General features: G+C 44.6%; 1 protein-coding gene across 4 annotated transcripts in view; it reads right to left on the bottom strand.

Moving 5' to 3' along the window:
• The window catches only part of LOC139566023 (synaptotagmin-1-like), a 203,621-nt gene that overhangs the window by 74,049 nt on the left and 102,413 nt on the right, over positions 1–27,159 (bottom strand). The window contains exon 1 of one of the 4 annotated variants that reach the window (XM_071386832.1): positions 24,544–25,090. The exons of the other annotated variants lie outside the window; for them this stretch is intronic. The gene's annotated coding sequence lies outside the window, so the exon portion shown is untranslated. Of the gene's footprint in view, positions 1–24,543; positions 25,091–27,159 lie in introns of those variants that run through there. 4 annotated transcript variants of the gene reach the window in all.

Below are 27,159 nucleotides of genomic sequence, written 5' to 3'. Positions count from 1 at the left end.
ATTGGCCGTCTGGCAATTCTGGCAAATGCCGGAGGACCAAACCATATTTTATCATGGTGGGCTGGTCCAAATGGATAAAAAAATATTGATATAAATACAAAAACATATAATGGACACTGCCGGCAGCCCATGAGCCTGTTTTTTTAATGACTTTTGCGCTATTAGATTGGCTTTTATAACACATAGGTAAGGCAATAGCCATCTACCACACATTTATACAGTGCTTTTTACTAAACACAAGTCATCATGCATTACAGTGGTACCTAACGTTTTCCGGTTACCGTCCCACAAACGGAATTTTGCTCTGAAGTACCCCCTCATTTGCATTTTACCAGTAGACCTATGGTCTCATGAGTCTTTTCAAGTACCCCCTGTGGATAGGTCAGGTACCCCCAGAGGTCCTAGTGCCCCTGGTTGGGAACCACTGGTGTATTACCATGAAGGTCAATGCGGGGACTGGGTATTTTAATTGTTTAATCAATGTTTATTTGTTTCTGAATCTCAGCCCAGCGAGTGAGTTTACGAGCTGTAGTAACGAGTGACTCCGGTGTCAGATTATATTACTTAGCCACCTCACTGAAGGCTGGAAAGTCCCACCTATCTCCCGCTTATTTAATTCACTGATAGGCCCGTCACTTCTTGGCAGAAAGATACAAGCATAAGCGCGTGGCACTGTCAAACGTAACACATCACAGGAAATGTATCCGCATCCACATAAACTAGTCCCGGCATCGTTCTTTGACAAACACAGAAGGATGTATATTTAATTCAATAGAAGAAAACAGAGAGAGAGAGGGAGAGCGAGAGACTGCCAGTGACTTAATGTAGCCATTGGTTACAGCCAAAACATTAAGGAACTGGCAGTCTCTCTCTCTCTCTCTCTCTCTCTCTCTCTCTCTCTCTCCTTCTCTGTTTTCTTCTATTTAATGGATTACATGTAGCCTAATATTTAAACACTTATCTAAAGTGGGCAGGGGGGAACACTTGACATGCACTCATTTGAAATATGTAGTTAGGCTGTCATAAGGTATTATTTAAGCCAATGGTCATCTATAAGGCATTTATTCAGGGTTTTCTTATTTTGTCTAATATATGTGTTTATTCATTCACAACGAGGATCGGTAGCATTTTATTTTAAGGGGCCGTAATACACCATTTATAAGGCATATATAAATTGTGTGTTGACTATTTATTAATAATCATTACTCCCACATTAATAAACCATTTACTAATCATTAGTAAAGGATTTTCACAGTCCCTAAAGTGAGTGCTATATACTCTATAAATACTTTATAAATGTTTTGAGGGATCAGTGTAATTTCTCGAGATGGTGGACATTCCTGCTGTACCTGGTAAAAGAACAAGCACACAACACCGGATGTTTAAGGAAATATATATACACGTGTGTGAATAACTAGCTTACTAACATTTACAAATGTGGGAGTAATGATTAAATGCCTTATAAATGGTTTATTATGGACCCTTAAAATAAAGTGTTGTCCTAGTGGGTATCTGGGCCCAGCACAGGCAGTGTGGATATCTCAGCTGCTGCTACAGCAGTCAAGTGTTGTGGACGTAGGTAGAAAACACAGACAGAGAGACAGAGACAGAGTGAGAGAGAGAGAGAGACACGGACACATGTACTGCCAGTTTTGTGATATTTTGGCTCTATATGAATACTGTATATGTCATTGTAATTAACACTTAGGATGGGGGAGGGGGGGCATGTATGATAGCCAGGCAATTACATATGCAGTATAAGTGTAACAGTATAACTTTAGTCCGTCCCCTCGCCCCGACACGGGCGCGAACCAGGGACCCTCTGCACACATCAACAACAGTCACCCACGAAGCATCGTTACCCATCGCTCCACAAAAGCCGCGGCTCTTGCAGAGCAAGGGGAACCACTACTTCAAGGTCTCAAAGCGAGTGACGTAACCGGTTGAAACGCTATTAGCGCGCACCACCGCTAACTAGCTAGCCATTTCACATCCGTTACACTCACCCCCCTTTCGACCTCCTCCTTTTCCGCAGCAACCAGTGATCCGGGTCAACAGCATCAATGTAACAGTATAACTTTACGTCCGTCCCCTCGCCCCGACACGGGCGCGAACCAGGGACCCTCTGCACACATCAACAACAGTCACCCACGAAGCATCGTTACCCATCGCTCCACAAAAGCCGCGGCTCTTGCAGAGCAAGGGGAACCACTACTTCAAGGTCTCAAAGCGAGTGACGTAACCGATTGAAACGCTATTAGCGCGCACCACCGCTAACTAGCTAGCCATTTCACATCCGTTACATAAGTACAGTAGTTAGGCTTTCATAAGATATTACTGTATAGGCCAATGGCCATCTTTTAGGCATTTATTCAGTAATCTTTCTTCTTCTAATAAATGTGTTTATTCATTCACATCTAAGATGTTGCTGGGCCCAGCACAGGCTGTGGTCCCCTGGGCTGCTGGTACCAGTGCTGAGGGAAAGGATGCTAGGCTGAGCAGAGACAGCTCAGAGGTGAGTGCAGTGGAAGTAGGAAGAAAACAGAGAGACACAGATGTACTTCCAGTTCCTTAATATGTTGACTCTGCTGTATATGTAATAGCAATTAACACTTAGGAGTGACAGACAGAGTGACAGACACAGACAGACGTACAGAGTGAAGACAGAGGAGCACAAGCAGAAGCAAAGTCAGAGTGACAACAAAGGTGAACAAAGAGAATCACAAACAGACAAACAAAGTGACAGAGAATATGCTGAGACAGATTGCACAACCGGGAGGCAACAGAGGCACAGTTATATTGTTGAGTTGTAACTCCAGTGTTGTTTTTACATGTTACATTTGTCTTAAACATGAGCTGGAAAGAGCTGGTTAAAAAAGAAGGACTATGTTCCACCGGTCACTGGTACAGTAAAGGTTGTACTATAGTTGCCTACATTATGTGTCAGTAGAATTACTGTCTGTGTGTGTAAGTAGCGGTGATGTGGGCTGGTGTGACTGAAGTGCCAGGGCTGAATACATTTTTGGCGCAGTCCGCCCCTGCATACAAACAGCCTATAACCATCTGTAATGTGGTAGTGGTGAATGTTCCCCGTCCCGGCCACCCCATGGCTCATGGCCGTTCATCGCGCCCCACCGGGGAGGCGTCTTCCCACTCATCTCAGTGTGAAGGGGGCAATCTCACTGTGCGGGAATAGGCCCGGATACATGAATAAAGGGATTGGTTTGCTCCAGGCAGAGCTGAAATTGGTCTATTACTGGGCCCCGTTTGAGGTTTTGTGAGGGAGCGAGGGAGAGAGAAAGGAGAGAGAGAAAGGGGGGGTAATTGAAACAAGCGAGAGCAAGAGAGAGAGAGAGAGAAAGAGTGATAGAAAACAAGAGAGAGCGAGAGAAAGAGCGAGAGAGAGAGAGTGAGAGAGAGAGAAAAAGAGAGAGAGAGAGAGGAGTGACAGAAAAAAGAGGCCCTGGGGCCGAGTGCTCAGGGTTTCCCCCCATTGCTTTGTTTTATCTGGTCCCTCTGGGTCTATATGCATTTTTCCAGGGAGGGTTATGTGCTAAGGCAAATAGTCCTCTGTCTTCACTGAGATAGACCATCCAGAGAAAGCTGTACAGTACATGCCTGGTGGTGCTATCACTCATCACACAGTGGTCCTTCTGCTACTCAGATGTTAGTGGGGAAGGCATTGTACTCCCTGTACTGTTAGTAAACACACCTATATGTGACCTCAGTGTCCCTGACAAAAATCAACTCATTATTCTAAGACAGTAAATATTCAGTACCCACAGTGCCATCGGAAAGTATTCAGACCCCTTTACTTTTTCCACATTTTGTTACGTTACAGCCTTATTCTAAAATGGATTAAATATAAAATGTCCTCAACTATCTACACACAATACCCCATAATGACAAAGCAAAAACTGGTTTTTAGACATTTTTACAAATATTGCTTTGTATTTGCTTAAGTATTCAGACCCTTTACTATGAGACTTGAAATTTTGCTTAGTGCATCTTGTTTCCATTGATCATCTTATAGATGTTTATACAGCTTAATTGGAGTCCATCTGTGGTAAATTCAATTGATTGGAAATTTACCCGCAAAACACCAGTCTCAATGTAAAAAGTGAAGAGTCGCCTCTTCACTGTTGACGTTGAGACTGGTGTTTTGCGGGTACTATTTAATGAAGCTGCCAGTTGAGGACTTGTGAGGCGTCTGTTTCTCAAACTAGACACTCTAATGTACTTGTTCTCTTGCTCAGTTGTGCACCGGGGCCTCCCACTCCTGTTTCTATTCTGGTTAGAGACAGTTTGCGCTGTTTTGTGAAGGGAGTACACAGCATTGTACGAGATCTTCAGTTTCTTGGCATTTTCTCGCATGGAATAGCCTTCATTTCTCAGAACAAGTTTCTGGCCATTTTGAGCCTGTAATCGAACCTACAAATGCTGATGCTCCAGATACTCAACTAGTCTAAAGAAGGCCAGTTTTATTGCTTCTTTAATTAGAACAACAGTTTTCAGCTGTGCTAACATAATTACAAAAGGGTTTTCTCATGATCAATTAGCTTTTTAATATTACCTAACGCAACGTGCCATTGGAACACAGGAGTGATCGTTGCTGATAATTGGCCTCTGTACGCCTATGTAGATATTCCATAAATATTATTCCAGCTACAATAGTCATTTACAACATGAACAATGTCTACACTGTATTTCTGATCAATTTTATGTTATTTTAATGGACAACAAAATGAGCTTTTCTTTAAAAAAACAAGGACATTTCTAAGTGACCCCAAACTTTTGAACGGTAGTGTACATTTTAGAATATTGTCTAATGTAACAAAATGGGGAAAAAGTCAAGGGTTCTGAATACTTTCCGAAGGCACTGTACATACAGCCAATTAAAATGTGTCTCAATATTCTATGATAATATTCTATTTTGGTTTTCAGCTGTACTGAAATACAACCTTTAACACCAATGTCCATGGAAACCTCTGCATTGTCTTTGTAGTAATAACAGTCAAAAAGTCATAAAGACTTCCAATTACAATCTCAATTGAAACATCCCCATTCGTTTTATTGAGTCTGGGAAAGAGATGGCATGGGAAGAATGTGATTAAGTCAAATTGGAAATGTGGTACTGCTGCTAAAAGGACATTCAGCGGTGACCAGCTCAGTGATTACAGAGCCAGATCATTTCCTACTGAGTCATAACTATCTTGTCTCATTGAACCAGGGCTGATATATACCACTGTACCTGTTCCCTATGCAGTACTCATACAGAGATGTTCATACAGAGATGTTCGACTGCTTCAATATCATGATTACTCTGGAAACTAACTACCTTGTTTTCCTTTCACTATGTTCAGTGTTTGTGCTGAGACGGAGATAGCTAATCAGGAGACTTTACAAAACCTTTGTCTCAATGAGCAAAATGAAACATCGTTTTCCCTCTTTTTTCCTATAGGGATGAGTGACGAGGGCAAAAACAAAGGAGCACCACGGAGACAACAGAGATGATACATTGGAAACTCCCTCTTTAGACATCATCTAGGAACACAATTGACCTGAAGCAAAGCTTGGCCAGTGTGACAGGGCTCCAGGAGATGATTCGATACTGATCTAGATACTTGGGCTCCGATACAGGAACGATAAGGTTTTGTTTGAAACGATTCAGTGCGATTCGGTTTGATTAAAGAACGATGCGATTCGGTTTCGATGTAATTCGGTTCGATGCACTAACGTTTGTTGCATAAATGTGAATCTGCTGCTGATGGAGCGGGGCCTCTCGGAGCTGGATCTGTCTGATCTGACTTCTCTCTCTGTGTGTGTGTGTGTGTGTGTGTGTGTGTGTGTGTGTGTGTGTGTGTGTGTGTGTGTGTGTGTGTGTGTGTGTGTGTGTGTGTGTGTGTGTGTGTGTGTGTGTGTGTGTGTGTGTGTGTGTGTGTGTGTGTGTGTGTGTGTGTGTGTGTGTGTGTGTGTGTGTTTGTGTGTGTGCGCATGTACTGTAATATTAGAACCAACACTGCAAACATGGTGGTTAAGGAAGACTATTAGGCCAATCAGATACGTGCTATTAGATAGAATATGGTTTCTGCTCATGTAAAATGTTGCAGACCTCTTGGAGAGGAAAGGCACTAGCGTTTCAAGATGGAGTTTTCTTTCTGCCAACTCTGGAATACTGTCCTCTGCAATTACAGGTGCCATTCTCTATGCTGATTGGCGAAGGGGGTAAACAAAATGAATCATGATTACTCTGAAATGGGTTAGAGGTGATTCACTCAGGAAGGAGAGAGGCTGCACCCCACTGTTAGACTCTGAGCTGTTGCTAAGCATTGCTCCTCTGTACCTCCTCAATAGGTGATTGATTGAACCCTTTAGATATTGAGGGGCAGGGCCCAGATCTCATTGGTTGGATTGTTAATGATCAGGATGGAGGGTTAGAAATTACAGTATGTTACTGTAGTTTACCCTGGTGCCAGGGTGAATGGATCAGGGGAATTATGATGGAAATGTCCTCAGTGGAAATGTTCTATGGATCTTTAATAAAACACACTATGGCTATCAGCATCACCTCAGTGTGTTCCTGACACTATTCCTCTACATTAAAATGTAACTGTAATTAAACGCTTGTGTCAAAGTCCATATTTCATAAGAAGACACTTGAATATTAAACAAGGCGCAAAGCTAAAGGTGAAATGCATACGTAATTGTAATTTATGTTCAATATTAATGCTATTTGTCATCTAGAGCTGTTAAAGCGCTTGAGGGCACAAACAATCAATGTTACAAAGATAATGCACTCTCTAAGGAATAAAGCGATGGGAAAAAATGAAGAAACAGATAGGAAGAGAAGGAATAATTAAGATACGAGTTGTACGATGAGAAGTTACGCTGAGAAGTTAGTGCATCGCTATGAAGACAGGGCTTCAGGCATAGTGCCTCTAAAAACTCCACCCCCATATTTGATTGTGTTTATTGTCTCAAACCATCTGCGGCTGATAACCCTTGACTGAACAAGCTGTTAGTCAGCCCAAGTGGGAGTATGGAGGAAAATCAGCCATGCTTTCAAATGGCCTTCCTGTCACAGCTAACTACTACTCCCTCTATGAGATCACTACAACCCCAAACTGCTGCTGGGTTGAAACTGGATGAGAAAAAGCGATCGTTCACACAATACCCAGACATGTAATGGCTCCTGTCACAAAGGTAAAAGTGTCCAAAAAGCTTGCAGAATACCGATTACTAACCGGAATGCTACTTTATGTTCAGTTAAACTATGCCCGCTTTGGAAAATTCCATTCCGAAGGCTTCAGGAGTGTTATCAGGAATGGCTCGCGCAAATATGCATGCAAATAGGTGTTTATTGCCAGGCCATTTAACAAACTAGGGAGGGAGGGTGCAAGGGAGAGAGGCGGAGAGAGAGAGAGGTGGACAGAGAGAGAGGTGGAGAGAGAGAGAGAGAGAGAGAGAGAGAGAGAGAGAGAGAGAGAGAGAGAGAGAGAGAGAGAGAGAGAGAGAGAGAGAGAGAGAGAGAGAGAGAGAGAGAGAGAGAGAGAGAGAGAGAGAGAGAGAGAGAGAGAGAGAGAGAGAGAGAGAGAGGGGGAGAGATGATCACCTCTTCCCAGCCTCAATGATATTAGATGTATTTTAAAGACTGCTGAACTGGGGAAACGCTTTTGGAATACAAACAGGTTTTCCTGTCAATTCAGAGACAAAAAAGGGAAAGATAGAAGGACTATTTTCAGCTATTACCGTGGAGTTGGGATGCTATTGAGTCCAGAATATAGCTGCATTGCTTTTGGAGCAAGTGTGGACAGTGTGTCTCACTTGGAGCACACTGACACTAATTTACTGCCTTATTCATACCAAACATAGCGGATGTTTTTTACTACCTCCTTCAATGTGGATCAAATGGTGCATTTGTACACAGTATATCATGTCATGATGCACAGTAGCACAAGCACAGGAGGTATCACTCAAATCAACTTCCTGTAAATTGACAGATTGAGGTCATTCACATTGCTCCTAATCAAATCCCCCTGTCTCCTGCCTTGACTGACCACCTGACCCCGCCCTTCCTGGTTGTCTGCATCAGTCATCTCCCTCCAGATGTCTGTTGAGTCCTCCGTAAATATCCCTCCTGATTGGCCCCATAACTTAACGCCCATGGCTGTGCTTCGGTTCGACCCCTGCCTGACCTTCCAGTGTGCAGTAGAGACAGATCCCAGACTGACCCCAGGGGAACTGAAGTCAGCGCTGCTCGCTGGATGTCAGGTGCTGACAAGTTGCATAAACACCAAGTGAGGAGTGTGTCTCATCTGAAGGGCAAAGATAAAAGTAAGAGTCAGAAAGACAAACGGCTAAACCTGGCCAGGGTTGTCACAGGGAGGAGCCAAAGAAACTGGTGTTAACAAGAGGAGAATGTGCTACTGTACATTACAAAAACTGTTTTGAAACTGGATTTAACCTTCTGATCCAAGACAGATTAAGAATATTACTATGGTCAGGCTTGAACTGACTCTCAGTCAGAAGTTATTCTACAGTGGCTTGCGAAAGTATTCACCCCCCTTGGCATTTTTCCTATTTTGTAGCCTTACAACCTGGAATTAAAATATATTTTGGGGGGTTTGTATCATTTGATTTACACAACATGCCTACTGCTTTGAAGATGCAAAATATTTTTTATTGTGAAACAAACAACAAATAAGACAAAAAAACTACTAACTATTCACCCCCTCAAAGTCAATAATTTGTAGAGCCACCTTTTGCAGCAATTACAGCTGCAAGTCTTGTGGGGTATGTCTCTATAAGCTTGGCTTGTAGCCACTGGGATTTTTGCTCATTCTTCAAGGCAAAACTGCTCCAGCTCCTTCAAGTTGGATGGGTTCCGCTGGTGTACAGCAATCTTGAAGTCATACCACATATTCTCAATTGGATTGAGGTCTGGGCTTTGACTAGGCCATTCCAAGACATTTAAATGTTTCCCCTTAAACCACTCGATTGTTGCTTTAGCAGTATGCTTAGGGTCACTGTCTTGCTGGAAGGTGAACCTCCGTCCCAGTCTCAAATCTCTGGAAGACTGAAACAGGTTTCCCTCAAGAATTTCCCTGTATTTAGCGCCATCCATCATTCCTTCAATTCTGACCAGTTTCCCTGTCCCTGCCGATGAAAAACATTCCCACAGCATTATGCTGCCACCACCATGCTTTCACTGTGGGATGGTATTCTCAATGTGATGAGAGGTGTTGGGTTTGCGTTAGACACAGCGTTTTCCTTGATGGCCAAAAAAGCTACATTTTAGTCTCATCTGACCAGAGTACCTTCTTCCATATGTTTGGGGAGTCTCCCACATGCCTTTTGCTTATTTTTTCTTTAAGCAATGGCTTTTTTCTGGCCACTCTTCCGTAATGCCTAGCTCTGTGGAGTGGACGGCTTAAAGTGGTCCTATGGACAGATACTACAATCTTCGCTGAGGAGCTTTGCAGCTCCTTCAGGGTTATCTTTGGTCTCTTTGTTGCCTCTCTGAATAATGCCCTCCTTGCCTGGTCTGTGAGTTTTGGTGGGCAGCCCTTTCATGGCAGGTTTGTTGTGGTGCCATATTCTTTCCATTTTTTAATAATGGATTTAATAGTGCTCCGTGGGATGTTCAAAGTTCCGGATATTTTTTTATAACCCAAACCTGATCTGTACTTCTCCACAACTTTGTCCCTGACTCATGGTGCTCCTTGCTTAGTGGTGTTGCAGACTCTGGAGCCTTTCAGAACAGGTGTATATTTACTGAGATCATGTGACAGATCATGTGACATTTATATTGCACACAGGTGGACTTTATTTAACTAATTATGTGATTTATGAAGGTAATTGGTTGCACCAGATCTTATTTAGGGGCTTCATAGCAAAGGGGGTCAATACATATTTTTCCTTTCACTTCACCAATTTGGACTATTTTGTGTATGTCCATTACATAAAATCCAAATAAAAATCAATTTTAATTACAGGTTGTAATGCAACAAAGTAGGAAAAATGCCAAGGGAGATGAATACTTTTGGGTGTCAAAATTAAAATACCTGTCCTCATCTGTCTCCCAATTAATGAGCCTGCCTGTAAATGGACTACACCCACTAACCCCCCAATTGCTTCCAGCCATTGCGCTAATGCTACAGTAGTTAGCATTGGCTCGTGAAACTACCTCTAACTTCCTTCTTAATGGAACCAGAGACAGACAAATGGTATCCTGGACTTCATCTGACTCTGTGGAAGGAGATAAAGGGCCTCATTGGCAAAATCCCGAAGTATCCCTTTAAGCTGAACAAGTGTGTCATCAACAGCCAACTGACCTGTGTTTACAGTGTTCATTTAAGCGAACTATCTAGACAACGTTGACATTCATAGACACACGTAGAACACTATGGAGTTTAGATGATACTTTAGACGTGACCAGATAGTCCATGTATCCAGCACTTTCTCTCATTTGTGTTTGACACGGTCCTCATGGGGAGCTGTGATATACCCCAGGCTTTGTCTGGCAGGTCTGTATATTCCTGAGGAAAGGCATTTGCCATGCTTGTCATGATCCTATTTTGAATGGCTCTGTGCAGTAATAAGGTCATTTATCTTGGGCCAGGGGGAGAAGATCTGTAGTTGTCATACTGGGGCGCAGAAGATAGATGTAATAGACGAAGCCTGGCTGCACTTCGGACGAAATTTCTTCCCGCCTTTTCCAATCTCAACCAAATCAGGGTCATTTTGCAGTCTAAAAGGGTCTGAAAAAGCAATAATGTCACATCTTATAAGTGGGAGCTGGGGTGAAATGGAACAAATGAAAGGCTTCTGGCTGCTGGCTTGGTGAAACAGTATTACATATGGTTGTTTTGTACACTCAGGGTTTTGATATTTCACAGACACTATACAACAGCCATTAAGAATGATAAGGAAGACGGCCATAATGTTGTGTCCGCTCACTGTGTCTGAATAAAACTCCAGCAGCACGTTATCAGATCAAATCCCATCAACCTAGACAGCATCTAAGGCACAGGGCATATTTCTGGCTCTATCCTTAACCATCCTATCACTCTATTTCTATCTTCTTCTAATAATACCATAGTGCCAAAGACAACAGAGAGCTGGTGTGTGCAGAGCTCAACATCCATTTTATTGCCATAGTAGCATAGTAGTCATTCTGCAGTTTCATTCTGCTTCCCACTGATCCTCTCCCTCGATAGGGCAGATAAAAATAGCAGGTCACGGGGTCAAATGCCTTGGGGTGAATGAATAGTATAGTTCCGAGGATCAACCAGAAAGACTGGAATGAGCGTGCTTTCACAGCTAAAGTGGGAATCTGATTATCATACACGGATAACGGGCGTCATGGCAACCCAGGATCTTGCATGGTGTGAATACCTTTTTTTCCTCTCTCATTGTCCCATTACACATTTCTAAAATGTGGAGAAACCTGAGAGAAAAGTCTGCCCTCAAAAATAGATGTGTGACAAATTTCCTCTTTCACTTTCATTGGTACAACAAGTACTGGTCTGCTTCTGGTTCTAAGAAGCTTCTTTTTATTTTTTTCCTCATTGACTAAAAACACATATAGTAATGGGTGTATTATTCAAAGTTAAGAACAGTCATAGGAAGATATAGCCTGGTGTTTATTACTATCCCTTTCTTCAAATGCCCTTGGCTGAGTCTCCTGTGTCAGTACTGCTGCCACCTTGCCAGGACCAATTGACACCTTCTCCTGGAAAGACGAAAACTGAACCACACACTGTCAGAGCCATAACACCTGCTTAACACCTGTCTTAGTCCTCCAGCCATGGTCTTTTCAATTAGAATATCTCTACGGGACAGAATATTCACCAAAATAACTGTCCTACAATAAGTACAATAAGTATCTATCCTTGTCACCTTGGGATCCAGCACCTATCCTTGTCACCTTGGGATCCAGAATCTGTCCTTGTCACCTTGGGGTAAAGAATACGAAATAAACCAGGGCGAACACAAACTTTTATTATTTGAAAATCAAGGGAGGGAAAGTGAGCACTGTCACCTATACCATGTGAGTAAACGTGCAGATGAGAGGCCTCCGTGCAAAAGTTCCACTTGATTGCGAGGAGAAGACATTTTAAACGTTGACTAAACCAGATCCGTCAACATTGTCTGGAGAGATAAGCCGGCAGCGGGGGAATCTGGGGGAGTGTAAGGGGGTCTCGGAGAGACTCTCCGAGACAGGCGGAGGAGTAGCTGGCTGGGGCTAGCAGGGGACACGGCTCCACTTCTCCCAGGGGATGGAGGGAGGATAGAGAGGGGGGAGGCAGCTCTCTGTGGCATGGCTGTGAGGAGGAGATAAATGAAGCTGGGAGCGGTTGGAACGCTTTCCACTAGGCGGAGACGGTGGAGAGGAGGACGGCCACCTGTGAGCAGACTGAACACACGCTGCTGTAGAGCTTATCTTATTACCGCCCCTCCTGGAGAGTGGCCACTTCGTTTCCTTCCAGCCTCTTTATTTCTGTGTCCTTTCCACCTCTCCCTCCCTCATTCTTTTGTTCTCTCTCTCTCTTTCAGCAAATCCCAAACAAAACAATGTTACTTTTAATTTAAAAGTGGCTGGGGACTTCATTAAGTGCTGTTACAAATCTCTAATTATAAGTAGTGGCATGTGTCTGACTGGCCAAGCTGTTCCATTCTACGTCCTTGTCCTCTCAACAACCTTAGAAAGCTTTCATGAATTTAAACAGACAATGTGGAACTCCTCAGTTTTAGCGTGCATTTAAAACAGAACTCTACTGAAGGCAAATTAAAGCATCCATTACAGGATGTACACACTGCTCTCTGAGTTACACACATTCCAAGGGAAACATGGTAACACCCGCAAATGGATTTAATGGCAAATGATATTCTAATTGTGTACAACCATCATCAACTTCAACAGCTCCTACCAAAAGCATCCCATGCACTGTTGTGGCTGGGCTGGGGAGACGTCTGGTTCGATAATTCAGTGGTGGTTTGTAGAGGGCGGTCTGACACTCCCTGTGAGCCCTATGTCGTGTGGCGGTGGAACGTGACTCCCCCTGTCTGCGTGGGACATGACTGAGGTCCTACAGCGTACTACACACACACGGGCACACAATACGCCCACTGCAAGCAGACAACAAAGACCCTAAAAATAAACATGTAGTGCCATAATTCATAGTACAGCTGGATCACATCAATACAGAGGGTGCATGTACAGTTGATGGCACATCAGTGCAACAATAATGTGTAACCAGAAAGTGACGCACTTCATACATAATGTCCGTATCAATACAATGTTGTTAAAGCCAATGAGTCATTGCGGACATTCATGATTTACATCTTAAAAGCTCAGGAGCTACAGCTCAATAACCCTGTAACACTGGCAGGGTGAGTCATGTACTTAATAGAAATACCATCCATAAATCTACATACACTCTTATCCTCTCCCTCATCCACAACAACAGCACAATACTACAGCTAATTGCTTGTGGCAATGTAACATGCGACTGCTATCACTCTAGCGTTTGTGTTACACTATCTACTGATGTTTGTATAAAAACATACTGAGGAGGCTTCTTTACGCTGCACTTTTTTGTGTGACACTGGTGACGCACGCATGCACACACACAGCAGGGGGCTGAGTTAGCAGGTAGGTATGGGTGGAGAGGTTGGATGTTGTGCTTGATTTTTATGCCAGCGGTGCTCAGATTGGGAAGGAGTGGGGAGAGAAGGGAGGGGTGCTGTCCTCTTTAGTGCCACTCAGGCTTAACATGGATAGCTGGATTGACGGCTGGGGGGATGGAGTGTGGAGAGAGTGGGGCCCAGAGAGTCTCACTGAGCTGGGTGGACCTGGGCCAGTCAAGGGGGGTCCAAGCAGGTCCCTAGGGTACCACTCATCTCACAGACAAGGAGCTAAGCGTGCGTGCGTGTGCAACACCAGACAACCTCTCATACAGAGAAAAGGTTTAAGAACAATGTGAATGACATCTAATTTTGTTTCCAATTACAGAGTGATGTACCAGGGTGACCTCATAGTTATTCTGAATGGCTCGGGTGTATTGGTTTAATATATCAACCCATGTTGCAATGATGGGTCGCAAAATGGTATGAAGGAGTTTTTGTAAATTATTCATGTAACTCCATATATCTAGTCCACAGGAGGTTGGTGGCACCTTAATTGGGGAGGACGGGCTTGTGGTAATGGCCGGAGTGGAATAGGTGGAATGGTATCAATGTTCGCTGGAATAATTATCGGATCAAGGCGCAGCGGATGTTGAGTTCCACATAATTTATTAGAAAGTAAAGCAAAACAAAACAATAAACTAACACCGAACCGTGACTACAGAGGAGCTACGTGCACTAACTCAAAACAATATCCCACAAACACATGTGGAAAAAATGCTACTTAAATATGATCCCCAATTAGAGACAACAATAGCCAGCTGCCTCTAATTGGGAATTATAGCAATCACCAACATAGAAAAACTCAACTAGAACCCCACATAGAAAATAATAACTAGAAAACCCCCCAGTCACGCCCTGACCTATTATACCATAGAAAAACAAAGGCTCTCTATGGTCAGGGCGTGACAATCAAATACATCAAATACATGGTTTCTATGTGTTTGATGCCACTCCGTGTGCTCCGTTTCAGCCACTATTATGAGCCGTCCTCCCCTTAGCAACCTCCTGTGATCTATTCGTATTGTTGTGTCAATGATTCTAGTCTAGAGACAGCATGTCAACTTACTGTGTCTGCTTCATGGTTTCAAAAGATCCATAGCAAAGCTCTCAAATAGTGAAATGTCTTATAATAAAGCCTGCCTTCTGTGAATGAACATACTGTACATTACGTTTAGTCATTGTGAATCTGATGTGGGATCGGCCATTACAATAACACAACAAACTCCTGAGTGATATTTAATTAAACAGGTGAAGATGGACGCCCGTCTATGACCTGTGACCTTGAGGTTATGTAACATCCATTAGCCATTCAAGGACACAGGCATCTATCCATGACTCTGAATGCGTGGGTCAGACCATTAGCAACTGATGTAAGGGATCTGGAAAAAATGCAAATGTTGAATATAAATCAACATAATGAAATATTAAGTGTGGGTGGCAGACGTAGTTTGCATACAGATCATTCAACAAGAAGAACCGGACCATCATAATCCAGTATCTTATTTTTAGTGTGTGTTTGCCACTCCCTGTGCATCCTGGGTAATTCATTTCTCCTAAGGGTTTATCATATCAGGAGGTAGAGGAGTTATTTATACTGACAGCCACGGCAGAGAGACAGAGAAAGAGGCTATTATCAGCTGTGGAGTTAAAACAATATTGGCTGCTTTCCAAAGGGGTCTGGGATTGAATTTCAATTGACCAGGGTGGTGTGTGTGTGTGTGTGTGTGTGTGTGTGTGTGTGTGTGTGTGTGTGTGTGTGCGTGCGTGCGTGCGTGCGTGCGTGCGTGCGTGCGTGCGTGCGTGCGTGCGTGCGTGCGTGCGTGCGTGCGTGCGTGCGTGCGTGCGTGCGTGCGTGCATACACTAATCTTTGTAATACTCAAATAGTATACTTAGAATAAGTTAACCATAAAGAAACGGCATAGAAAAGAGGTTCACTCAGTTGTCCCACACCACCTTGAATAGGGAGGGTTTCAATGGGAATAGTCCAGATATTGAACCTAGTAGGGTTGCTTAGCCATAGTAAGATGAGCTCCCTCAGGTTTGTAACAAGACTTCCTGGAAGCTATGACTTTCTTTTTACTATCTTTATTATCTGTTCACAAAGTCTCGGGGCGTTGGAGGCTTTTCACAACCAGAGAGGAGCTTCTTCACCACATTTGAAGGAATAGGAGAGAGAGTCTTTGCCTGAGAGTTAATGTTATCGATGCGTTAATTTGGCTTACGTTCTCAGGAACAATGTGCCCCGAAGATTTGCCAGCCTCCATTCAGCGGAGGTGACGAAAGATGAATAATACATGGAACGTATCTCCTGGCGTTAATCATGAAGATTGCACGCGCACCCCTCCGCACCCCTCCGCACCCTCCTCTCCCCAGCTCCAAGCAGCCGTCCTAGCAGGGAGGAGGTGAGAGAGAGAAGTCAATGTAATTCTCCATGATCAATTCAGTTCTGCTCGTTTAAGAAAAGTATTACAATGGGGCACCGAAAGTTCCCCCTGATGCCGGATTTACCTTTGATGCTGAGTTTTTTCCTTGACAGCCTTGTAATGAGGAAAATATGAGCCGAAACGTCAAAAGATTAGACGGAAAGACTGTGTGTGTGTGTGTGTGTGTGTGTGTGTGTGTGTGTGTGTGTGTGTGTGTGTGTGTGTGTGTGTGTGTGTGTGTGTGTGTGTGTGTGTGTGTGTGTGTGTGTGTGTGTGTGTGTGTGTGTGTGTGTGTGTGTGTGTGTGTGTGTGTGTGTGTGTGTGTGTGTGTGTGTGTGTGTAAGATAGAGGTAAGGGTAGAGATAAAAAAGAAAGCATGAGTGTGTGTGTGTGAGAGAGAGAGAGAGAGAGAGAGAGAGAGAGAGAGAGAGAGAGAGAGAGAGAGAGAGAGAGAGAGAGAGAGAGAGAGAGAGAGAGAGAGAGAGAGAGAGAGAGAGAGAGAGAGAGAGAGAGAGAGTGTGTGCTGCTGCATTTGACATGCAAGGCACACCTCTAATGGGGATCTGTGTCTCGCGGATCGGACCTTGCTGGTAGGCTGATAAGGCCTCTCCAATGGACGGCTAAGAGAAGTAATTACTCTCCATTTAACACAATCTACCCTGCTCCTGGTGGATTAAAAAAAAAACAATTCCAGATAACACCTCTGTTTCCCCCTCTAAAAACCAATACCGGAGATCCATGTTGAGATCTCAATCCATCAGAACCTTTTTTTGGACAGAACGACACTGCTGTGATATTAATTAAGCTGCTTTTTACTGGGAGAGGATACAGGCCTGAGTGGGATTTCTGTCTGGGAGAGAATACAGGCCTGAGTGGGATTTCTGTCTGGGAGAGAATACAGGCCTGAGTGGGATTTCTGACTGGGAGAGAATACAGGCCTGAGTGGGATTTCTGACTGGGAGAGAATATAGGCCTGAGTGGGATTTCTGTCTGGGAGAGAATACAGGCCTGAGTGGGATTTCTGTCTGGGAGAGAATATAGGCCTGAGGGGGATTTCTGTCTGGGAGAGAATACAGGCCTGAGTGGGATTTCTGTCTGGGAGAGAATACAGGCCTGAGTGGGATTTCTGTCTGGGAGACAATATAGGCCTGAGTGGGATTTCTGTCTGGGAGAGAATACAGGCCTGAGTGGGATTTCTGACTGGGAGAGAATATAGGCCTGAGTGGGATTTCTGTCTGGGAGAGAATACAGGCCTGAGGGGGATTTCTGTCTGGGAGAGAATACAGGCCTGAGGGGGATTTCTGTCTGGGAGAGGATACAGGCCTGAGTTGGTTGTCTATCACCCTTGTGAATGTAAACAGCACTGCAGGGAAATGTCGAACCTCCATCATTATCTGGTGGCAAGAAGGGGCCTCAGTCAAGGTGTCATCAATACCCTCATCTTATAGGAGGAGGGAGCAGAGAAGAGCTAAGAAAATTGACCTTGGTTTCTGGAGGAAGCTAATCAATTAAAGTGACAGTGTCAAACAGAAGTGCCTCAGTTGTATGAGATGAATGATCTTAAACACACAAATGGGGCTGTTCAAAGGAGAGTATATTTAGCAGTAGTATCCCAAATATACAGTAGCAATAAGGTGATCCATACTATCCCCCTAGTCAGGCATTACTACTATTACAACTACTACAACTAATAATAATACTACTATTACAACTATTACTACTGCTACTACTTCTACCACTAATGCAACAACTACTGATACACCTACTACTACTACTACTACTACTACTACTATAACTACTACAACTAAACAACAACAACTACTACAGCAACAACAACTGCTGTACTAAGACCACAAGTACTACTAATATAACAAACTACTACTACAACTTCTACTACTACCATCACGACCACCACCACCACTACTACTACCAGTGGAGGCTCCTCAGAGGAGGAAGTGGAGGACCATACTCCTTAGTGAATTTTATAAAAATAAAAATGGTAAAACATTGAAAACCTATACTAAATATATTCAAATGTCACCAAATAATTGATTAAAACAAACAGTTTTGCAATGAAGATTTACAGTAGCCTCAACAGCACTCTGTAGGGTAGCACTATGGTGTAGCCGGAGGACAGCTAGCTTCCGTCCTCCTCTTGGTAAATTGACTTCAAAACAAAACCTAGGAGGCTCTAGGTTCTCACCCCCTTCCATTGACTTACACAGTAATTACGACAACTTCCGGAGGACATCTTCCAACCTATCAGAGCTCTTGCAGCATGAACTGACATGTTGTCCACCCAATCAAAGGTTCAGAGAATGAATCTAGTACTGAAAGCATAAGCTACAGCTAGCTAGCACTGCAGTGCATAACATGTGGTGAGTAGTTGACTCAAAGAGAGAGAAAGACAATAGTTGAACAGTTTTCAACAAATTAATTACTTCAAAAATTAAGGAGAAGCAAGAGAGAGAGAGAGAGAGGTTGTCATTTTGTTTCACTTTCACTTACTTAGCTAGCAAATGCAGCTGGCTAGTTTAGTTACTCAAACACCCTGCTCAAACAGAGGGATGCTATGTTAGCTAGCTGGCTATGACTATCCGACACAACACTGGAATTCTTCCACATCAAGGTAAGCTTTTGGTTTTATTAATTTATTGCCACCGGTGTAACTGCTTACTGACTATACACTGTAACGTTACTGCATGATTGTAGCAGGTTTACTAACACATTAGTTATATTAGCTATGTTGACTAGGACGTTACTTTAGCTCATATGGTAACAAATATGTAGTCTGTGTGTAGTGGTTATGACATGGTTTGGCTTGGAAAGTTTTTTTCACCTGGTCACACACAGCTGATGTGTTGTTCATTGAAGTCCACAAACGAAGTGAAACGTGAGAGCAGGAGAGTGCATAGAGGCTAGAATGAATACAACGTAGCTGCTATGATCAGGGGTGTATTCATTCCGCCGATTCTGTTGAAAAACATTTCTTAAACAGAAGCAAACAAAACAGGGATAAAAATACCGGCACTGACCACCACTGACTACTACTACTACTGCCACTGCTAGTCTAAGTGTTGTCTTAAGGCCGGAGAGCTGTCCCACTGTGCAGAATCAGACAGGGTTGTTCTGCCCAGGGTGGAACCTGATCACTCAGACACAGAGGGAGAGGAAACAGGCGAGCAGCAGCAGTCAGACCACTGATTCACACAAACCCAGTAACATGGACAACAGCTGGGATGGAACCCCCCCCCTCTATCCTACCGTCATACTCTCTCTTTACCTCCCTCCCTCCCTCATCATACCCTCACTTTCACTCCAGTTCACCTCCCTGCCCCCTCTGACTTTCTTCTGCTTTTGTGCAGCTGGCTGACATACAGTACATACACTGGCTATAGCTGCACCTGAGTGGGGGTTTACCAGTGGACTCTGGGTAGAAAGACACTACAAAGACAGAAGCTTTTAAAATGAAAGATGAGCTTCGGTCAGAGCTGGGAGATGGGGCTACTAGGTAAGGCAATAGGGCCAGGATGTCGCTTCTCACCGTGCACATCTGTGTGACACACAGGGGAAATTAACCACTGGCTGGAGTCCAGCGACTGTCTGTCTGAATCCCTGGGGCCAGTCGGTCCCCACACGGCAGCGCTGGGAGCCTGGACTTTAACACACAGGCCCAGTTCTCTGGCTTCACCCAGCTAGCTACCACAAACAAGGGCGTCCTCGGGAGAGTGAAAAATGACCCCATTCACCTCCACTGCACAGGGACAGCAGGAGGGATAGAGGGAGGGAAGGAGAGGGAAAAAGAGGACAAGAGAGAGAGAAAGAGTGAACGGATGGATGTCCCTGCTGGAGCAGCGTTGAGCTGAACAAACACAGTGACACGTGCTTGCCTGCCTCAGTTGCCCTGACCATGTTATTAACACACCACTGGAACACACTTAACTCATGCCTATTCAATGATGCTAATTCCAACATACAAATGACCCTGGTTGGCTACCCCATGTTGTCTCAATTAGGGGACATGTGTAGAAGGGGTAAAGCCCAGAGAGAGGGGTGTGGTGCTGGTAGTGTGTGATAACCAGGCCGGGGGCGAGACGTTTACCCCTCTGGAATATTGGGATGATATTCATTGGTCAGAAGAATTCCGTGCGGCTGCTATCTACAATGGTTCCATGCGCGGTCCCACCGACCATATCACCAAAGCTTACGGCGACGGATCAAAGCATCTTTCATCTATTAGGGCAAATAGAAATAATCTGTTTTCATGTAATGTTGCCTTTTTTTCACAGTCATGACGTTCACACTGATCCAAATGCACAGCTGTCAAATACTCTTTATTGATTTTAACGGAAGTTACAAGACACGCTAAAGATTCAAACAACCCACACATGAATGAGTGAAAACATATTAATAGTACTGGTAGGCTTTAACTGGCTCTATAAATCAGAATCATATGGCCGCTGTGGCTTGCATGTGTCGTAGGTAGGTACATTTAAAAAATGTGTGTGTGTGTGTGTGTGTGTGTGTGTGTGTGTGTGTGTGTGTGTGTGTGTGTGTGTGTGTGTGTGTGTGTGTGTGTGTGTGTGTGTGTGTGTGTGTGTGTGTGTGTGTGTGTGTGTGTGTGTGTGTGTGTGTGTGTGTGTGTGTGTGTGTGTGTGTGTGTGATATGACACACTAACATGTGGAAAGCATGTGGCTAACTTCTTCCTGATAGAACATCCACTGCCCAGAGAAGCGAAAAAGCTCCGTATCAAACCCATAATCTCACTGTAGCTAAACATACCAGCAGCTGAAGCCATTACCTAGTGTTTGGATGGCCTCTTGTGCAAACATATCCCAGACATGAATCCAACGTTCAGGAACAATGGATTCTCCTAATTCTCAGGATTAAAACATTAACTGACGTGGCTTCCAGTTCGTCAGAGGGTCAAAACCTAATCTGTGGGGTAACGGCGAAAGCTCCAGCACTGAAAAAGATTAGCTGATACTGCCACTCTAAGAATAGATTTGCAGCACACACACACACACACACACACACACACACACACACACACACACACACACACACACACACACACACACACACACACACACACACACACACACACACACACACACACACACACACACACACACACACACACACACACACACACACACACACACACACACACACACACACACACACACACACAATTCAGCCCACTGGCATGGGGGTAAGTGTGCATCTCTTTAGCACCTCTCTCCTGCCAATCCACTGTCACCCTGCAGTCCCCTGACTGGCTGTTGCTGTGTAGAGAAGGTGGTGCTGAAATCTCTCACTCCTTTTTCTCACCTCTCTGATGTGCAGCTGAGCTGATTGGCCCTGTCCAGGAGAGAAGGGGTGCTGAAACCCCCAGCACTGCTGTGTCTGAGCAGGCAGCGCTGTCCGATGATATAGGCTGTTGAAACTGCCAGCACTGCTGTGCCTAACCCACAAGGAACTGTCCAAAGAGAGGGGGTGCTGAATTTCACTGGCTGCAGGCTGCAGCGAGCTGTTTGGCCATGCTGCTTGGGTGTGTCTAAATGAGCCCAGTTCTCGACAGGCAGGCGCCTTCATGCCTTGTTTGCTTTGGAGCTGTCATGTGCCCAATTCTCAAACTACCATTAGTTACCCCAATCAAACCACACAATCAATCTCTATTCATATCCAATTCCATCCTAAGAATAAAGTAGTGTATTCTGTGAATAAATCTTCTGATCACTGCTTCATGAGAGACCAACCACCAATGTGACCGCAGACATCACCCTGTGCGTTTGGCGAGGTTGAGTTCTGTCCTCCATCTCCCTGCAGTAAGGATGGATAGACAATCAGAGTGGGCGTTGAAGTGGTGAGTCACGGAGGAAGGACAGAGTCCAGCAGAGTGGAAAGTAGTAGGGAGAGTAGTACACAGGTCAGAGCGCACGCACACAAACACAAACACACACAAACACACACAGGTCTATTGTCTAAACATGCCTCTTCCGTGACACTCTCTCTGATTCACCTTGTTTCTTCCTCCCTTCTCTCTCTTTCTCTAGAATTGTCATTCTCTCTTTGTCTGTCTCTCTCGTTCTCTCTTTCTCTGTTTCTCTTGTACTCTTTCTCCTACTCCCATTCTCTATTGCCCTGTTTTTTTTTATATTTATGACACAAGAAATCAAACATACTCTTCTGCCACCACTAAATAACCCAGAAACACCCCCAACGTCACTACAAGGTTGCATGAAGGTCACACGCTGCTCCTACTTTACTGTTTGCTTGTCAGAGGCAAACATATTGACTTAACTGGAAGAGCTGTTAGATAAACAAAAACACTGTATGAACTGAGTGAGCGCGCCAGAGAGAAGCTCATTAGTTATTGATGCAAAGACACAAAAACATGCACGTGCACAGCACACACACCACACACACCACACACACACCACACACAGCCTGTCTGTCTGTTTACTGATCTCATTGTAGTGCTCATACATGCTGAAACTACAATTCTGGTCAAAATCCATTGAGGAACGTTCCACACAAACTAAGGAATCTATTGTATAAAACAGTAAGTGTCCACCAATCCATCACTAAACATTGTCCCATTCAAAATGAACCAGATGAGAGCTGAATATCTCTTAATTGAACATGTCTATGAAAATGAACGGTAACAATAACTCTGAACAAGACCAGACTGTAGAGCCATGGTCCATTGTTCAGCCTACCCTGACCCCTGTTGGAAGTGCAAATCCATTTTCCAAAGGCCAGATTGTTACAGTGGATGTGAATAAGCTCGATTGGCCGCCAGGAGAGACAAAAAAAAGACCTGGCGCAAAGAGGTGAAATGAAATTGAAATCCGACAGGTTTGATTCATGTGTAAAAAAAAAGAACTGGCCGTGCATTGGCTTTCATGGATTACACCAGCTGAGGACAATGGAAGGAAATGGAGAGGAGACGTTTGAAGCTCCACACTAAGACAACCTTCTACTCTTTCATGTTTCTAAATGAGAGAACAACTGTGAATGTTAATCACCGGATCTGTGATCCAGTGGAACCTATTTATAGTTTTGACCTATTTATAGTAGAGGGAAAGGAATGGAGGGATAGAAAGAGGACTGGATTAATTCATCTGAAATAAAGCCTTGGGAGAAGGATGGAGAGAGAGAGAGGGGAGAGAGAGAGAGAGAGAGAGAGAGAGAGAGAGGAGGCACTTTTTAATATGACTGTCTCCATCCGACTGTCTTCCATCAGTCCATGGGAAGGGGGATACCTATGTGGAGGGTAGGCTACATGATAATAACTCTACTCATCCATCTTGCCTGTAAAAAAATAGATCCTACTCTTCAATATCAGGAAAGCTGATTCTCACTGAGCAGCTATTCTGTTCTGGTGTATGCTCTGGGTTTGTAATGTCCCTGTTTGTATTTTATGTTGGTGACAACCCCATTTTCCTCTTTGGTGATTGATTATCATTCATCATTCAGTCAACAGAATCCAGTCTTTTGTCTCGCATGGGGACAGAGGCTCTGCTGCTCCACACTGAATATCCTGCACTCCCTCCCTCCCTCCCTCCCAGTTCCAGTGCTGTATCTGAAGCCCAGCCCAACACCAGCGGGACTCCGCTCATCCCAGCCTTTCACTAATGCCACGGATGCTTTCAACTCTGCCGCCATGTCCAGCCGGGTCACACACAACCACGCACACACACAGATGCATATACACACACAAATGCAAACACACAGACACACATGCACGTGCATGCATTCACTCACACACACACATATCGTGCATTCACAAACAAAGAGCCATTTGCTGTCAGCTTTCGTGGAACGGGAGAAAGACGGCATGCCAGTCTCTCAGCAGGAGTGAGGTGAGAAAATACATACAGTAATCCTTTATTCATGCTCTGAGACAAACTCCTGCGATGATGACAATATCTAACAGCACTTCGCCACAAAAGAGAGCAATGAAATACATCAGAAAACAATGGAAACAACAGCTATGAATGCTAATTTACTAAACGGGATCCAAATAAAAAAAATGCCTTTTCCTGTTTTGTTTTTTTCTTCTGTAAATGGCAGTATTGATGTATTGAGGTATCCCTTGACATCTGCCATTAAAGAGGAGCTAGAGTCAGAAACAAACTGACTGCTCTCACATCAAAGCTGACCTGTTCCAATCAGGTTACATATGCCCTGTGACCCGCGTCAGCTGACGTGCACAAACACACACTGACACACTCACAGACACAGATGAGAAACAACACCTTTCACCTCTCAACTTGCAAGCCACATCCATTCCAATAAGATCATCATGTCTAAGGAATCACCTCCCGAGTCTACACAGGCACCGCTAAGCGCTTTCACGATCTGTTCTCTGTAAAGTAATCTCTCTCAGCGGAGAGCCTCCATACTCTGTGTCTTACCTGGCAGCACGTGCTCAAGCCTGGGTCCTCCTTACAGCCTAGGGGGGGTTTCTGAAAGGGCTCTGGGGGAGTTGAGGGTGATCGAGGCTTGGGATGAACGCTCAGCGAGGTCCCTTTGGCACGTTGATGGATCAGCTAGCGCTCACGCACCAAACACAACACAGCTCCGGCAGGCAAGCTCTGATTCCCTTGCTTGCTTGTTTCATCTCTCTCTTCCTCTCTCTGACACTCCCTCCCACTCTTCCCACCCACCTACTCGAGCCCCTCCCCTTCTCTCTCTCCCTGTCACACTCACACTGTCTCTCTCGCTCTCTCTCTCTCCTTCTCTCTCTCTCTTAGAAAGAGCAGCTCTTTGACATGTAATCACCCACTACCTGCCTTTCTGCTCTTAAAAACAATAGTCTCTCTCGTCCTTGTACTAAACCATACATTCACAGATAGTACACATATCCTCTATCTGTAGTATAGAAAGTCTCTCTCTCTTTCTCTCTCTAAAGGTGCTGCCTCACAACACCGCTCCACACAGCCAGATGTAAAGCTGAGGGGAAATACAGCACACCCAGGGAGAGGCAGCAACAGCCAACAGAAGGAAACCAGGCCATCCAATCAACAGAGCATAAGGTAGTTACAGTGCATTCGGAAAGTATTCAGACCCCCACAGCCAAGACGACACAGCAGTGACTTCGGGACAAGTCTCTGAATGTCCTTGAGTGGCCCAGCCAAAGCCCGGACTTCAACCTGATCGAACATCTCTGGAGAGACCTGAAAATAGCTGTGCAGCAACGCTCCCCATCCAACCTGACAGAGCTTGAAAGGATCTGCAGAGAAGGATGGTATAAACTCCCCACCTATGGGTTTGCCAAGCTTGTGGCATCATACCCAAGAAAACTTGAGGCTGTAATCGCTGCCAAAGTTGCTTCAACAAAGTACTGAGTAAAGGGTCTGAATACTTATGTAAATGTGATATTAAAGGTAGGAACGATGATGAGTTGACGTTAATCGTATACAGACTTTTCCGGCGCCGAAAAGAGATGGCCGCCTCGCTTCGCGTTCCTTGGAAAATATGCAGTATTTTGTTTTTTTATGTGTTATTTCTTACATCGGTACCCCAGGTAATCTTAGGTTTCATTACATACAGTCGGGAGGAACTACTGAATATACGATTAACGTCAACTCATCATCGTTCCTACCAGGAATATGACTTTCCCGAAACGGATCCAGTGTTTTGCCTTCCACCCAATACAATGGATCTGATCCCAGCCGGCGACCCTGTGCGACGCCGTAAAAGGGGCAAACGAGGCGGTCTCGTGGTCAGGCTTCGGAGACGGGCACATCGCGCTCCACTCCCTAGCATACTACTCGCCAATGTCCAGTCTCTTGACAATAAGGTTGATGAAATCCGAGCACGGGTAGCATTCCAGAGAGACATCAGGGATTGCAACGTGCTCTGCTTCACGGAAACATGGCTAACTCAAGAGACGCTAACGGAGTCGGTGCAGCCAGCTGGTTTCTTCATGCATCGCGCCGACAGAAACAAACATCTTTCTGGTAAGAAGAGGGGCGGGGGGGTATGCCTTATGATTAACGAGACGTGGGGTGATCATCATAACAACACACAGGAACTCAAGTCATTCTGTTCACCTGATCTAGAACTCCTCACAATCAAATGTCGACCGCATTATCTACCAAGGGAATTCTCTTCAATCATAATCACAGCCGTATATATTCCCCCCCAAGCAGACACATCGATGGCCCTGAACGAACTTTATCTGACTCTTTGTAAACTAGAAACCACACACCCTGAGGCTGCATTCATCGTAGCTGGGGATTTTAACAAGGCTAATCTAAAAACAAAACTCCCTAAATTCTATCAGCATATCGATTGTGCTACCAGGGCTGGAAAAACCCTAGATCATTGTTATACTAATTTCCGCGACGCATATAAGGCCCTCCCCCGCCCCCTTTTCGGAAAAGCTGACCACGACTCCATTTTGTTGATTCCAGCCTACAAACAGAAACTAAAACAACAAGCTCCCGCGCTCAGGTCTGTTCAACGCTGGTCCGACCAATCTGAATCCACGCTTCAAGACTGCTTCGATCACGCGGATTGGAATATGTTCCGCATTGCGTCCAACAACAATATTGACGAATATGCTGATTCGGTGAGCGAGTTCATTAGGAAGTGCATTGACGATGTCGTACCCACAGCAACGATTAAAACATTCCCAAACCAAAAACCGTGGATTGACGGCAGCATTCGCGTGAAACTGAAAGCGCGAACCACTGCTTTTAACCAGGGCAAGGTGACCGGAAGCATGACCGAATACAAACAGTGTAGCTATTCTCTCCGCAAGGCAATCAAACAGGCTAAGTCCCAGTACAGAGACAAAATCGAGTCGCAATTCAACAGCTCAGACACAAGAGGTATGTGGCAGGGTCTACAGTCAATCACGGATTACAAAAAGAAAACCAGCCCCGTCGCGGACCAGGATGTCTTGCTCCCAGACAGGCTAAACAACTTTTTTGCCCGCTTTGAGGACAATACAGTGCCACTGACACGGCCCCCTACCAAAACCTGCGGGCTCTTCTTCACTGCAGCCGAGGTGAGTAAAACAT

The sequence above is a fragment of the Salvelinus alpinus genome, chromosome 37 (genome assembly GCF_045679555.1).
Source record: "Salvelinus alpinus chromosome 37, SLU_Salpinus.1, whole genome shotgun sequence".
Taxonomy (NCBI): Eukaryota; Metazoa; Chordata; class Actinopteri; order Salmoniformes; family Salmonidae; genus Salvelinus; species Salvelinus alpinus.
The sequence above is the reverse complement of the archived record's forward strand: the minus strand, read 5'-3'. Positions and strand labels throughout refer to the sequence as shown.